This window comes from Stenella coeruleoalba (genome assembly GCF_951394435.1).
Source record: "Stenella coeruleoalba genome assembly, chromosome: 16".
Classification (NCBI taxonomy): Eukaryota; Metazoa; Chordata; class Mammalia; order Artiodactyla; family Delphinidae; genus Stenella; species Stenella coeruleoalba.
In genome coordinates this window covers 42,439,254-42,455,443 of record NC_137162.1, presented here as the reverse complement: position 1 = coordinate 42,455,443, position 16,190 = coordinate 42,439,254, and the positions used below count along the sequence as shown (strand labels likewise).

The 16,190-nt window shown below is 33.2% G+C and overlaps 1 protein-coding gene across 3 annotated transcripts in view; it reads left to right on the top strand.

The window, feature by feature from the left end:
- The window catches only part of LOC307175180 (uncharacterized protein), a 310,674-nt gene that overhangs the window by 143,336 nt on the left and 151,148 nt on the right, over window positions 1-16,190 (top strand). The window contains exon 2 of one of the 3 annotated variants that reach the window (XM_079900047.1): window positions 9,979-10,045. The exons of the other annotated variants lie outside the window; for them this stretch is intronic. The gene's annotated coding sequence lies outside the window, so the exon portion shown is untranslated. The remainder of the gene's footprint in view (window positions 1-9,978; window positions 10,046-16,190) is intronic. 3 annotated transcript variants of the gene reach the window in all.

Here is a 16,190-nt window from a genome sequence, read left to right as displayed (position 1 = left end):
ACTTAGGCAAAGATGAGAAAGTTGCCCAGAAATGAAAGAAAGAGAAAGTCAGTGAACGTATTTTTTCTTTTAGTTCAGAGACTGCTGCCCCAGGCAACAGACCATGTCTTAAGTCAGAAATGGAATACCAGGTGCCACTATTATTTGTGTGCTTAGGATGCTGTTTTCTTCATTACAAAATTTTGTTTGTTTATTGTCATTTTCCTGGCATATGGGAAATGTGGATATTAAGCACTGTGTTTTATTTCCTTGGCCTGGTGGGTGGAGAAAAAAAGGCACAACCAGATCCATCCATGCTGATCTTTCAACCCCTTTGAATTCCCTATCCTTAACTCTTTTGATCTTATCTGGGTCCTGTAGTCTAATTATCAGTTTTACAGAGCAACCTTCCTTTTTAGTTGTAAATCAATTTGCCCTTAAATCTGACCCAAGTTTTTAGATAAATGAGGAAATTTAAGGAAAGAGAAACAAGGAGACTTAAATTTATCCTAAAAAATATTCCTGTTCATCTACTTCTTAACTATGAGGGTTTAAACAAATATCTTAGCTTCAACGTAAGATAGCTAGCTAGTGGGAACCTGCTGTATAGCACAGGGAGCTCAGCTCAGTGTTCTGTGAAGACCTAGATAGGTGGGATTGTGGGGGAGGGAGGTCCAAGAAGGAGGGGATATATGTATACATATAGCAGATTCACTTCACTGTACAGCAGAAACTAACACAACATTGTAAAGCAATTATACTCCGATAAAAAAAACCCTGAAGAATCTACTGTATATTCTATGCCATTAAGTGACAAAATTAATAATGTCTGATACAATGTCGGGCCCTAATACATGTGTTAACTAATTTGACATTTCTTTTTCTTAGTGTGACCCTTTGTACATGTTTCAAATAGGAGAACAGATTCTAGAGTATAGGCTAGTAGCTACCACTGCCTATACTTTCAAAGTACAAGGAAAAAGACTTTGTGAGTAATAAGGATCAACTCTATACATCCGTATTTGTATAGATGTAGATATGTGTATAGATATAGATATATCTATATCTGGAGGGAAGGCAGGGAGGAGATTCCAGATTTGCAAATTCACCTACTTGCTAAAATTCTGTTGTAAATCAATACTTAAAGTGTTCTTGAGGTCATTTGGGACATGCCCAGAGCAGCAAAAGATTTGTCACCTGTCAGAATGTTCCCAACTGATATCAATTAAGGAGAATCTCTGCCTTCTTGCTTCAGCTCTCATGCCATTTTAGTAAGTTATAAAATTAATAATGTCTGATGACTCCAGGGTGGAAGAGGTAGGGGGCAGTGCTGTGTAGTGCAGGGAACTCTGGCTCTGGTGCCAGTTGGATGGGGTTTGAATTTCAACTCTGACACTTGTTAGGTGTACAGCCTCAGGCAAGTCACTTAACACTTCTGAACTTTGTTTTATCTTTTTCAAAATAAAGAAAATAGAATCTGCCAGATGAGTTAATTTTAGGATTTAAGATTATAATTTATGTGGGATATATATGTATATACGTTTATGTGTCTATAAGTATATATTATGATGAATGCAGATATAGTTTCATATATATATATATATACTTTAGAAACTGCCATTTACTAGATCCACATTATGTACAACAAATATACATACAATTTATATTATTCTACTATGTGCAGGCTATGAACTAATATACCAGTTTGTTAGAGGACGACTGAGTATCAAAAACAGTGACTACTGTGACCAAAATATCTTCCAACTTGTAAGAGGAAGAATTTCTATTTATCAAACGCATAATGTTTTCAATAAACTTCTGAACTTGCCCAATTCAGTAACTTCCCCAAATTCTTAAAGCAACTAAGTGTAAGGACCAAACTCTGAACTATTTGACTATGGATTCAGTGTTCTTTCCAACATTCCACGAGGTCAAGAGTTTGAGTAATTGTTTTCTCATATTTGGACAGGGCTGATTTGTAAGATGGCTACCTCTGTTCATAAGGTTTTTCCCACATGTAACTCCTAAGTTATAAATATATAAAACTTGTTCAGTCTGTGTGTACATTCACATGAGTGTTGTGTGTGTGTGGTCAAATTCTATCCCTTTTTAAAACTTATCTTCTCATAGGAAAACCTCCCTGGAGAGAATTAATATGAGCTCTGTGTGCAGGTAAATATACCAGGTTAAATAGAAATCAATGTTCTCTACTTCTGAAACCTGTCTCTATTTCAACTTCCATTTGCTAGCAGAGTAAAGGATGTCACTAGACTTCATCCATCCATTACCTCTCACAAATTGGATTAAATTTGGGCAGTGTAAAGTTGGTAAATGTCCTTCTGCTTCTGAATTTATAATTGAATAATTACAAAAACAGGAAACTGTACTATGGGATATGGTCTGTCTGATCTGATTTCTGGGCATCAAAAAGCTTTTAGTAACATAGACAATCATGAAAAATAATGCCTACATCTTGTGATTCCCTTTAAGTATTGGAAAATCACACCAAATTTCACCAAAGTATTCACACACAAATAACTTATACAAGTTTAAATGAGGTAAAATTTGTAGCCAGGTATTTTTTTAATGGACTCTATTTTTCAGAGAAGTTTTAGGTTCACAGCAATAATGAGAGGAACATACAGATATTTTCCACATACCCCTTACTCCCATACATGCATAATCTCCCAGACTGTGGACATCTCACACCATAGTGGTACATTAGTTGCAAGTCATGAACCTAAATTAACACATCATTATCAACCAAAGTCCATAGTTTGCATTAGGGTTCACTTCTGGTGTTGTATGTCCTATGAGTTTTGCCAGAGGTATTCTGACTTGAATATGCCATTGTAATATCAATTCAAATAGTTTCACTGCCCTAAAAATCCTCTGTGCTTTACCTATTCATCACTCCCTCCCCAACCCCTGATCTTTTTACTATCTCTATAGTTTTGCCTTTTCCAGAATGTCATATAGTTGGAATTATATAGTATAATTTATAGTTTTATAGCTTATTTTTAAGGCTGAATAATATTCCATTTTCTGAATGTAGCATCTTTTATTTATTCAGCTACTGAAGGACATCTTGGTTTAATTCAAGTTGGTGACAATTATGAATAAACCTGCTATAAGCATCCATGTGTATTTTTTGTGTAGACATAAATTTTCAGTTCATTTGGGTAAAATTTTGAGGACGATTGCTGGGTTGTATGGTAAGAGTATGTTTAGGAAGAAACCACCAAACTTCCTAAGTGAATATACTGTTTTGCATTCCAAACAGCCATGAATGAAAGTTTCTGTCGCCCTACATCTCCACCAGTATTTAATGTTGTTGGTGGTTTGGATTTTGTCCATTCTAATGGGTGTGTAGTGCTATCTCGTTATCTCGTCTTCATTGCTGTGCACAGGCTTTCTTTATTTGCGTCAAGAGGGGGCCACTCTTCACTGCTGTGCACGGGTTTCTCATTGCGATGGCTTCTCTTGCTGCGGAGCATGGGCTCTAGGCGCATGGGCTTCAGTAGTTGTAGCTTGCGGGCGCAGTAGTTGTGGCATGCGGGCTCTAGAGCATAGGCTCAGTAGTTGTGGAGCATGGGCTTAGTTGCTCCATGGCATGTGGGATCTTCCCAGACCAGGGCTTGAACCTGTGTCCCCTGCATTGACAGGCAGATTCTTAACCACTGTGCCACCAGGGAAGCCCCTCATTGTTATTTTAATCTGTAATTTCCTAATGACATATGATGTTGAGCATCTCTTCATATGCTTATTTACCATCTGTATATCTTTTTGGATGAGGTGTCTGTGTAAGGTCTTTTCCCATTTTTTTAATGGGGTTGTTCATTTTCCTATTGTTAAATTTTAGGAGTTCTTTGTATATTTTGGATAACAGTCCTTATCACATATGTCTTTTGCAAACATTTTTTTTCCCAATCTGTGATATGATTGTATGCTAAAGTATATGATTTGGTAGAAGCTGTTTGGGGTCAGAGAAAAAGTGATAAAACAGTATCCATAAGGAATGGGTGGCAGATACAGGCCCACATGTGCAGAGGGAGATGGAAAGGCAAAAATAAGGTGAAATAATAGGCTTTGGAAATGAGAGAAGAATGGGATAGAAAGAGAAATAACATTTTCTTAAAGAATCCATTATTTGAAAAATGTTTCTTCTCCAATCTGGAATGTCTTATATACAAAGTTACAATATATAAAACTAAGACCTAGTTAAGTTAAATACTTGCCCAGTTAGTATGTGTTAGATCTGAAACTCAGGTCTTTCTTGTACATTACATGGCTCTAATATAAGTCACTATGAATGAGTGTATGTGTATGTTTGTGTGAACATATGTACACAAATACATGACACATGTATATAAATATATATGTACGCATATTCATCTTCCAAATTTTTGATCCAACAGTGATCTCACTTTCGTTTTAGCTTTATGCTTTAATATTTTTACAAATTTACATTTAGTTATTGTAAAACAATTTGGAACCTATTTTCCATTACTTGGTTATGTCTAATGATAAAAACAACCTTGGTATGGCATATGTTAGAGGTGTAATAAAAAATATTGTGTTTAAATGTAAGTAGTGGTTAAGATGTACAGAATTTATAGATGCCATAATGGATACATTACTTTCAATATCATTTTAATAACAAATTGAATTAATCAAATTATACATCAATTTTTATTTTCTAACAATCATTCTTTTTATATGTAATAGGTCAGTAAAATTTTGCTTACTTTCAAGCTATAGTATGTGCATTTGGTGATAATTTTCATTTTGTCACATAGATCTGAATGATCTGGTTTAAATCTCCAGATTATGTTAATGACTTAGTGTTAAAAAAAAAAAATTCACTCAAGTAAATTTGAAGGTCTAATTGGCCTTATTGAAAAATTCATGAATCGAGCAGTATCCCATATAGTAAACAGACAGATGCTCTGAAGGCTTTTGCAAAAATGAAAGGTTCTTATAGGCAGAAGTAGGGTGGGGCATGGAAGTTCTTAGCCAAAGAAAAGAAAAAAGCAAAAGAAAAGAAAGAATTATTTCAGGCAAGGTCATTTTTGGGAATAGGGAACAACAGTGAGGGGGGAGGGGTCCTTTATGGTTCAGATTAGCTCCTCTTCCTTTAGGGGATGGGGGATGGAAAGGGCCCATGTAACAGATTACCTCTTTGGTGCTGACCAGGAAATTCCAGACTGCCACTTAAGATTACAATTCTGGGGCAGATCAAAACTGCAATTAGGTCAGGTATTAAATCTAGGTTTGGTATCATGGGCTTTAGAACAATCTATGCCATTTTGGGTCTGTGGTTTTCTCTTTAGCAAAAGTCTCAATTTTACATTAAAGTATATCAAACAAACTATTTCATTTCTAATTCTGATACTTAGAACAAAATGCTTTAAAAAGAATTAAGAATTACAGTAAACTTCAAAGCATTTTAATATATATATATATACACACACAGAGAAGAGAAATAAATTGAATAGTGTACTATCCTATTTATTTATGTGAATTTAATATACAATAAAAAATCATACATTAATGAGCATTGAGTTATTAATTTTACAAATGATTTTATGAAACATATTTTGTAAAATTAAAAAATCAACTTTGTTCTTAACATATAAATTCCAAAGGTTATAAATACAAATGGATAAAAAAAACAAAGTTATTTAATCAATTTTAAATAGGGTAAGAACTTTCAAAGAATAAAAATCAAGGAAAAACTACCAGTGATGTTATTTTATACAAGCTATGCATAAAATCTATGATAATTTTAAGGCAAACATCAGACTGGGACCATATTTGGATTAATATACTAAATAATTGAAGCACTGAGACTTAATAAGAAACACATTAACATACAAAACAGATAAAAATATAAATTCTTAGACATTAAAAATTTTTAGAAAGGACATATAAATTTTATATCTAATATATATAAAATGTTAAAGTCAGGAATCAAAACATTGACATTTTTAATATGTCAAATTACCAAAATTTTCAAAATTATGAAATTAGGAAATCTCCGTTAGGTGTTATTTTTCAGTTATTCAACATTAGGTACCGAAAGATTTTTAACAATGAGAATGCTTTGTGGTATATTCCCAAGGGGAAAGTTAGGGCATAACCAAATTAATACTACACTTATACCCAGCAATTGGAGGCCCATCCCCTCAGATATGCTCCCAAAGTCCCCAAGCTTTGGAGTGCTTTCCTAGAAATTTGCTCAGTTCCCTTCTGATGCTTAGGATTGAGAGATCACAAAAGTGCCATCTGGGAAGAGCAGTCTCAGACTTGAATTCAGTCCAGATTTCTCCCCTTCAGGGAAGTCTAATCATGTGGCCAATCACATGCCCTGGGAAGCTAGGAGGAGGGAAAAATTACACCTATGTGCTCATCCTGGTACCTGCTGGTCTGGCCTTTGTTCCACAGAGCAGTATGATGATCCACTTGCCTGAATTAAGTCACCAAAATAGAGTTGACACCCTGATTTTGGATGATTCTCCTTCACATTAGAGCCAGGTTAAGTTCAGGGCTCTGCCTACTGGTCCATCACCAACCTAAAGCCATATATTTGGACCAATGTATGGAGTTTCGCTTTTCCAGTTCCCACCATTGTGCAGCCTCAAAGGCAGTGTGTGTGTGGTAACAGGCTCCACTGACTTCATTGTGCTGCCTCCAATGGCACCCAGGACAGTCAGTTATCCTCCCACCTAAGGTCTGAATCATGTAGTCAGACAGTCTTTCATGGTTGCACCCACAGGGTGGCTGTTCTGTCCTTTATGAGGACTTAACAAACCCATGGCCCTTCTGATTGATGGGCTCTCTCTTATTGCTGATTAATGTGGAGATGAAATTGGATCCTCACAGGCTGGAGGTAGAATAAACATTCTTCGTGGGAATGCAACCACTGACTCAATCAGACAATGGGCTTCTCAGTATCCTCCTTGCTGATGATGGGTGTATGAAAGGCAGGATGCAGTAGCATTCAAAGAGATCACATTTAGAAATGGGGCAGTTAAGGCCTAAACAGTTAAAATGAAGACATAGTTGGAAGTTCCGTTCTACATTTACTTGATAAAATTCCAAAGACTATATTTAACATAACCTTTTACTTTAAATAATCTTTTACATTTTCCTTCATGTTCTGGTTGAGATTTGCCTTCTGGTCATCATTAACAAAGCAGAATAACAAACTCAGAGAAAAAGCCATTAAAAGGCAGCGTTCTTGGGTGATACAATGGATGATGCAGCCTTATGAGTAACAAGCATTAACTAAATGATATCGGGGAACTATAGAGATAAGAAAATTTATATGGCTTCAATACAACAGCTCTATTGAAGAGATACAGCATTGTGAGTACAAGTGCCACTGACTTTTTTCTGGAGGGTATGGCATATGAAATTTGAGTTATCGTGTGGTGTGCATGTGTGTGTGTTTGTTTGTTTTTTGTTTTGTTTTTCAAAAAAGAACAGGAAGAGATGGTTTCTACACCTAAACAGAAAGAAATGGTACCTGAATACTATGAAGAATTTTCATGTACACTAATTGGACAATAAACAAATATGTAACTTCTTTTCTACCCATTATTCTAAAGTTCTCTTGAAAAATCATTGTACCTCAAATGAGCCCATGGATTTTATATTTTTAAAAATTAAATTGTTTATATTCCCTGGCATTGAGCAAAAGAAAAAAATATTTATACAGGGTTCATGCACCTGAAGACACACTTGAATTCTACCAATAGTTTTGATAGCTTGCTACTTTTTATATTAGATTAACATTTCTCAAACAACTGTCAATCACATATTTGCTATTTCTGTATACCATCTGTATCACTATTTACTTATATGTTTTTAATCAGCATTTTAGTTTTAAAATACTTCTTAATGTGTAATATGATTTTACTTTTATAATTTGAAGCTAGTGTTATTGGCAAAAAAAAATGAACATGTTCCTAAAAATAAATATGATGAAAACAAAATATTGTCATTTTGATCCACGTAGAAAGAGTTGCCTGTAAACACATGAGCCTGAGGCTGCCCCAGTAGTGTTAAAAAAGGTTTGGTGTCAGACAATTGCAAATAACAGACAAACACCAAACTTTATTTTTGATTTTCTCATAGATTTGAAAGAGAATAAAAAGAAGTACATTCTCACAATATGACGTTGGTAACAAATGCCACCTATGTTACAACTCTCACACTTTGAAATCACCGATATTATGTAATAAGCGTGTGTCAGATTATAGATAACTTTTATTTTTATAAATTTTGTTTCTTTTCATATATTTTAAGAGGTCTATAATTGTCAATTATTATAATTAGAAAAAAGAAATAGAAATACCCTCCCTTAGAGAGGTGGAGCATAACTCTCATTGCTTGAATGTGGAGTACATATGTACAGTATGAAAAGTGGGAAAAGAGGTTACTTTCAGTGGAGAAACCTGAAACAAGTTGGGGAGCCAGGAAGGCCAGTGATGTAGTTCTAGTTCAAGTACCAAGACCTGAGAACCAGGAACTCTGACTGTGTAAATCAAAGTTGCCATCAACAGTGATGTCATGTTAATAACATATGCCCCTGATACAGCTGGATTAAAATTACACTTCTTCTCCATGGCCGACCTCCCATACAAAATCGCTCCAATCTAATCATAGCAAAACATTAGACAAATCTAAATAGAGGGGGCATTCTACAAAGTACTTAATCAGTACTCCTGATCACCAGGAATACTTGAAAACTGTTAAGATCATAAAGACAATGAAAGTCTGAAAAAGTGTTACAGCCAAGAGAGCCTAGGGAAATGTAACAGTTGGATGTAATGTATTCTGGATGGGATCTGGAACAGAAAAAGGATATGCTGTAAGAACTAAGTAAATCTGAAGAAAGTATGCTTTAATAAATAAAAGTAAATTGAGGGCTTCCCTGGTGGCGCAGTGGTTGAGAGTCCGCCTGCCGATGCAAGGGACACGGGTTCGTGCCCCGATCCGGGAAGGTCCCACACGCCGCGGAGCGGCTGGGCCCGTGAGCCATGGCCGCTGAGCCTGCATGTCCGGAGTCTGTGCTCCGCAACGGGAGAGGCCACAACAGTGAGAGGCCCGCGTACCGCAAAAAAAAAAAAAAGGTGTTCATTCCAAAAATTACTCTCAGGTAAAAATTGTTAAGATTATGTACTTTCAAACCAAACAGGATTTGGTTGGGTTAAATTCTAACATAAATGTCTAAATGTTTACTAGGGACTGCTAAGCCCCTGGAAGTCAGGGAAGAAAACTAAAACAATTAATAAAAGAAAGCATATACACCCTTTACAACAAGTACTAGTACTTTTTAGGTGACATGTTCCTACTTTTTCCATTAGTATAATTTCTTATTAAATCCAAAATGTTTTTCTAAAGCTTCTAATAGTAAGAAAATAATTAGGAAAACTGCATGATTATTTTGGGAGCAACAATTTAAGGAATCCAAATTGGTGACCTGCAATATACATGTCTGGATATAGTTAAGCCAACATAAGAAAAATAGCAGCATTAGAGAAAAGAAAGCAAAATTCTTAAACTCTGTGCTAAAAGTGAAAAGGGATAACTAAAAATAAGCCTTGAAGGAAGAAGGAATATTCCCAGGGGGTTCTATGTAACAGATAACTCATATTCATCTGTACCACTTTTCTTCGTTTAGAATCTACTTCTTGATATTATGATCATTTTTCCCACAATCCACTGAAATCTCAACTTCAGTGTGTTAAAAAAAAACAACAAAAATACCCAGAAACAAGATGGTCATGGCCCAGAGCAATTTCCATCTGTAGCAATTTATCATATTCTGCATTCTTTAATTTAGAGCTTCACCACCAACTATATATTCTTCTGTTTATTAGTACCCCAACAATAGATTATTTCAAATTATTGTAATTCATCTCTTTCCTGACACCATATTATTATGTCTGTTGGTGACTGTTCTTTTTTATGTAACTCTTTATTCACTAGGGGCTCAAAATAAGGCAGTGAAGGATAAAGATCTCTGTCCTTATGGAGATTACAGGATAATAAAGAGGTAATGTTTGCTTTGACTTACATGTCATCAACTATTTCTTATTTTACATGAACCTTTTCAATTCTGATTTAGTTATAATTTTACAAATTTTTCTAAGCTGATGATATATGTGAATCCATAAAAACTTGGTTATAATTTATAGACAATATTTAGCATTTATGTAATATATAATTTATATGTAATATAAATTAAACTAATGATACATTTTATATCAATTATAGCATAGTATATGTATATACTGTTACTAGTACATTATATATACTACATATATACACATGCATTTTTTATATATATATATATGATACATATAATATGATTTTAATAGCCACAAGTTGAAATCCTTTCAAATTCTAGCTTTGCTGTATGCAGGGAAGTCTATATCCTTAAATATCATTTCCAATTTGATTTGATTGGGGGATAGTGTGCATCAAGCAATAAATATTTTCCCCTTTCAACTTATATTTGCAGTGACACCAAGTGCCTTTGTACTTAGTATAACAGATGATCCTCTTTCTTTTGTGTTCTTTCTGCATGAAGTTCAATTCCATCATAGTCTAAAAATTAATTTCTTCATAGCCAATCTTGTTTCTGGGATAAAATGACTTCTAATTTACTAAATATCAAAATCAGGAGTTCTTCATCATTAGGTACGTGGTTAACCATGATATTTGTTAATGCATATGCCTATTTTGCTTTTTTAGTCCATAGGAACTCTGTTTTCCTTCAGCATTTTAAAAATGTCATTTTCCAAATTTTTGACTCCTCCAAAGTAATATACATATATATATTACATAAAGTGATATATATATTCTCCATTATATTGCTACTTCGGTGGGATTTAACATTTTTTTCTTATTATTTAAAGAAATTTATCCTCTCCTACTGTTTTTCTCTGTGGACTTTGTCAAATTCCTCTTTCCCAGTACAGAGGTACTGAACTTAGTTTATACTGTTGTCAACTTATCATTGATACCATCCAGGATAAAGTTTCTTTTATATCATGATGTACAATTCCCGAAATCCATTTTTCTGGATTTGATTCTGATAGTCACTTTTTGAGATTTGGAAAACTAATGAGAAGGAGAAGTCATTATTTCAATATTCATCCTCTGTGGACACAGTTAAACATGTGAGCAGATGTGAGATACACATTTCCTTGTTAAGTTGCTGCTTATTTTATTTTTTGCTCTATATTTCAATAACTTTTTATGACAACTTGGAAAATAATTTTATGGAACATTTCCACAATTTATTTGATTTTGTATACTGTTTTGCTCTGATTTAATACAAAAATATATTTTGATATCCCTTTAGTAAGAAACCCAACCTTCTCATTTTCCCTTTATTTTAGATCTTCTAATTGTGCTATTCATTATTTTACTGACATGATCTACCAACTTTTCTTGAGTGTCTTCTGTATTACCACAGATGTAGATAGATAGATAGATAGATGAATTATATTTTAAAACTGATTCTATCCTCAAATATATGACAGTTGAAGGAGGGATATAACGAGTGGTGTTCCAAATAGGGGTAGGGGTGGGAAGTGGAGGGTGCCTGTGGGGAGGAATGATCCCCCCTGGAGGAGAGGAATATTTTATCATTGTCATTATGTAGAATTGCTGACACATGGTGACAATAAAAAGCAGCCTGCATTGTAGTCAGGTTTGTTTTATTTTTTAATTCTCTACAGCCAATGAACTTCCCTAATCATTTGCACCTGTAGTAAATAGCTCCTACCCACCCCACCCCACCCCACCTTGTTGTACCATTGGGTAGAATATATAAATCTATTTTAATAAAAGACTGTATATGTGTTGGTAATGTTACGATCCAGTAATGGAAATAAAGTAGAAAAGGAATAGGAGGTTCTGTTGGTAGGACCAAAGAGCACTTCACAGGGGAGCTGTTATTTCAAGGCTTTGTGAATGGCAAATAGATGATTACAAATGCTCAAGTTGCCCTTTTTCAACAAGGAACCAGTGTTTTCTCATTACAAGTCAGTCAATCCATGTATTTTTTCCAACTTCTATGTGCTAAATACACTGAGATATATAGTAATGGATGTCTCTCCCATTTATGCATAAAAACATTCTTAGATGTTTTCACAAAAATGAAATAAAAACCAAGGATAACAAACAAAAATCTATGGGGTTATTTCTTATCATTCCAAAATGGAAGAACTCATGTTTTCATACTTTAACATTTAGAAGATGTACAATTGAGTTTACTCAAGCTAGTCTTCTGCTTACTTCTCTTATTTTTTATAACTATACCATAGAACTCATATTTTGATACTGTTATTTGGGGTCATAATGGCACTTGTATCATATTAAAGACACACTGAAAGCTTTATCACAGAAAGAAGCAGCTTCCTCAAGGCAATTTTCTAAAGTGTGAAGCTATCTCCAAGGTAAACCAGAGTAATTTTCCATTTAATTTGGCATTTTCTGGAAGATTGACTCCAAAATTCAAGGCTTTTCCAATTAAATTCAGTTGCATTTATGTCCAGATTTTCATAGAGGATTGGTTTCCTGCTGTGGAGCTGAGTCTTAAAGCTACTTGAACTAAATTGCAGATCCTAGCCAATGTGCATTCCTTTCAGCTACTCCCTCCATTCAGTAACCTGATTCTCAGAATAGTTGATTAATCCACATTATGCCTTCACACCTAGAAAACTGTAATCTGAAAAGAATCTCACTGTATTAGAAATATTAAAAAACACTTGTTAAAGGCATTAATCCATTTCAGGACATAGAAAATATACACATCCCAGAGAAAATGAGTATGTATAAAATCTTCTTCTGACAAAATTACAAAATCTATTCATTTTTGTCAGGTTTTACTTAATTTTGTGATAGTTCTTTTGTGCCTTGAAAGCACAGATACTGCATATTTTCATCAATTCAAAAAATTATACTTCATGGGAGGCTTACTACTCTCAAATTAAGCATGTCTATTCAAAATGCTTTTCTACTTCTGATGTTAAAGGATACAATAAAATGTACATGGGGAGAGAGGATTGTATTATTCTTCCCCCAGATGAGGTATAATGAGTTGTGCAAAGAATTAACTTCCTGTTCCTTTTTTATTTCCCATTTTGTTTGTTTGTTTGCTTTGTTTTTAATTACTATGCCACAAAAAGGACAGGATTCTAAGAAAATTACTGGTTTTAAATTAATAAAAGGAAAGTGACTAAACATAAAATATAATACATAAATGCAAAATTGAATATAATTCTTAATATAAAGTTGATAAATGATATGAAAAGAACTCACAGTATATGAAATATTAAGACAAAAATTTAGAAAATGTCCAGTACTCATAAAAATTTGTGAGATAATGCTTTTATAAACTACGAGTGTAAATATAAATTGATATGCTATTCTAAATAACTCTTTTTTCTTCTTTGCAATATTTCAAAAGTCTTTTCAATAGTTGCCTCCTTTATTCTGTAATTCTACTTTATGGAAATTATTTTATACTAATCAGAAATACACAAAAAGATTTATTTTATAATAACACCAAATAACTATTTATAATAGGGAAATATTGAAAACTATGTACAGTTAAAGGGAATATTTTGCATTTAATGAAAAGAATAGTATATAATAGTTAAGGATAATCTTTGAAAAATATTAAAATATTTAATAATATAGAAAGTATTTATGGCATTCTGTTAACTGAAAGTAAGGTTGCAAAAATGCATATATGGTATATGCATTCATAGGTATTGTATGCATATATGGTATATGCATTCATAGGTATTGTATGCATATAAGGGAAGAAAAAAACAGAAAGCAGGTTACCAAAAAAATAACAATGATTTTTCAGAGTATAGGCCTGCTGATGATACTGGTTTGAATGATTTGTGTTTTGCTTACCTTTATGTAACTCTCACATATAATACCTTACTAAGCAGGTGAGAGCAGTAATTACTCAGGAATGGTTATTTTTACAACCATTAAAAAAATAACAGCAATCAATCAAATGGTAGACCCAGTATTTTCTTTTAGAAAAACAGACTAATGGAAAGAACAAGATATCGTATTCGGCCTTGCACATAGTATGCTTTTGATTAGCATTTCTCCATGTGTGTGGTAGCTCCTTAAGAGCAGATATTTTTTTCCTATGTATCTTGGGAAACCACCCTTGATCTAACTCCTCTAAGGTGATGAGGATAATTCTTATATGAAAATAGACTGAATATAATGAAATGTCAAACATTGAAGTATAATTCATTGTTGTGTGGTTTTCCCCAAGTTATTTCATTTGAAATTAAATATCATAATAGAGACTATATATATGATCTTTTCTTTATTAGTACCATTATTAAGAATAGCTGAAATATTACAAATGAACAATTATTTAAGTCTTGTCCCATTCCCTTCTTTAAACAATAATTGTCTTATTCTTTAAACTCTATCTCTGTTGCATATTGTAGTGAAGGATGACCTAAAAAGAATTCAGTGTATCTTGTTCTATAAGTTGATGCAGAGTAATTTTAAGAGAAATACAGAATCACTCATTTTCTTATTAGTAAAATAAATATTACATGCTCCACTACTACATATTCAGGTTAATATGAGGTTTTAAGTGAAATGATTGATATGAAAAGAATGGATATACAAATATAGCGTTCCGTTTACTCTATTTTCTTAATATAATTCATCTTTCACTTCCTTTTGCTCTTTCATTAGGACAAAACAATTACCAAATGCAAGATTAAGTAAAATAAAGAATAAAAAATTTAAATTTCTCCTCCAACAGATTCATCGCTTTTAGATTTATATTTCTTAAACTACATCTTCATATTTTATGCACTTTACTATCACAAGTTCCATAATGAAGGTATAAAACCACTTGGAATATGGTTTAAAATGCATCTGAGCCTGTGTATGTGTGTGTATAGTGGGGTGTTATTTGTGTGTAAATCCAACTTTGATTAGAAAAAGAAGAAATAGCATTCCTTATACAAGTCCTGAGGCACCCAAATAAGTATAATTTGCTGTGAAATGTTATGTAACCAGCATACATGTTTTACTGGCAGACTTGAGTTTGAAATACTCCTTTCCTTCTTATTTTTCCAGCAAATATATACCCTGCTTCACCCTAAAGTTGAATTGTTTGTAAATCCTCTGAAACTATAAAACAGCTCTGTTTTTTAGATTACAGTAGCACTAATAGAAAATAAAGTAAGCCACATATGTACCTTTAAAGTATATAGTGTTCACATAAAAATGAAAAATATATGCAAAATATTATCATTTCAACATGTAATCTAGGTAAAACTTACTAATGAGATACTTAACATCAGTTTGTTTGTTCTCAGTTCTCAAATTCTGGTGTTTACAGTCACAACACATCTCAATTTGAATTCTATATTTTCAAAGTTTTGGTAAAATATAGTCCTAGGAAACAATAAAAATATGTGTAACAAAAAATGTTTACTCTGCCTTAGCTTTTACTTAAAATGTTGTTTAATTTAAATAATTTAAATTAAAAATTCAACTCCTTAGGCACATATCAAGTGCTCATAGCCACATGCAGCAACCATATTTGACAGTGTTGCTATAAAACTAGGGCAGTATTAAACTCATAAAGCCAAAAAAATGTAAAGACAGCCACCAGCTTTACATTTTTTCAAGGAATTACTTGAAATATCCATTGAGTTTCTATTTTTAAAAGTATTATTCATTAAAAACAGAGCAGTAACACTTGATTACAAATGTGATATCTGTGGTACATATTCTCTTATATTTTCCTCATCATATGTGTTAAGTGAAACTTCTCTTGATAGTCATATATTTTCTTCTTTTATTTCCTTATGATAATGTTTAGATAAAATCTTGAAGCTAAAATCTGTATTCTAACCAGGAAGTCTCAAATCAATTAACTAACTGCCCTACTTGAGGAAACTCAGGTCCTACAGCTGAAACCAAAATTGAAATAATATTATGAGAAAATGAAGCATAAAGGAATTGATTATATGACCATATCTAAATTATATTGTTTTTCTAATGATTTCTAATGAGAATCCAGAACAGCAGGAATATACCTGATTAAATAGTAATATCACCTACTGGGTTGTAGATACACTGTTGGAAATAGTACATAACCCATTCTATTGCTAAAATTTCAGTTG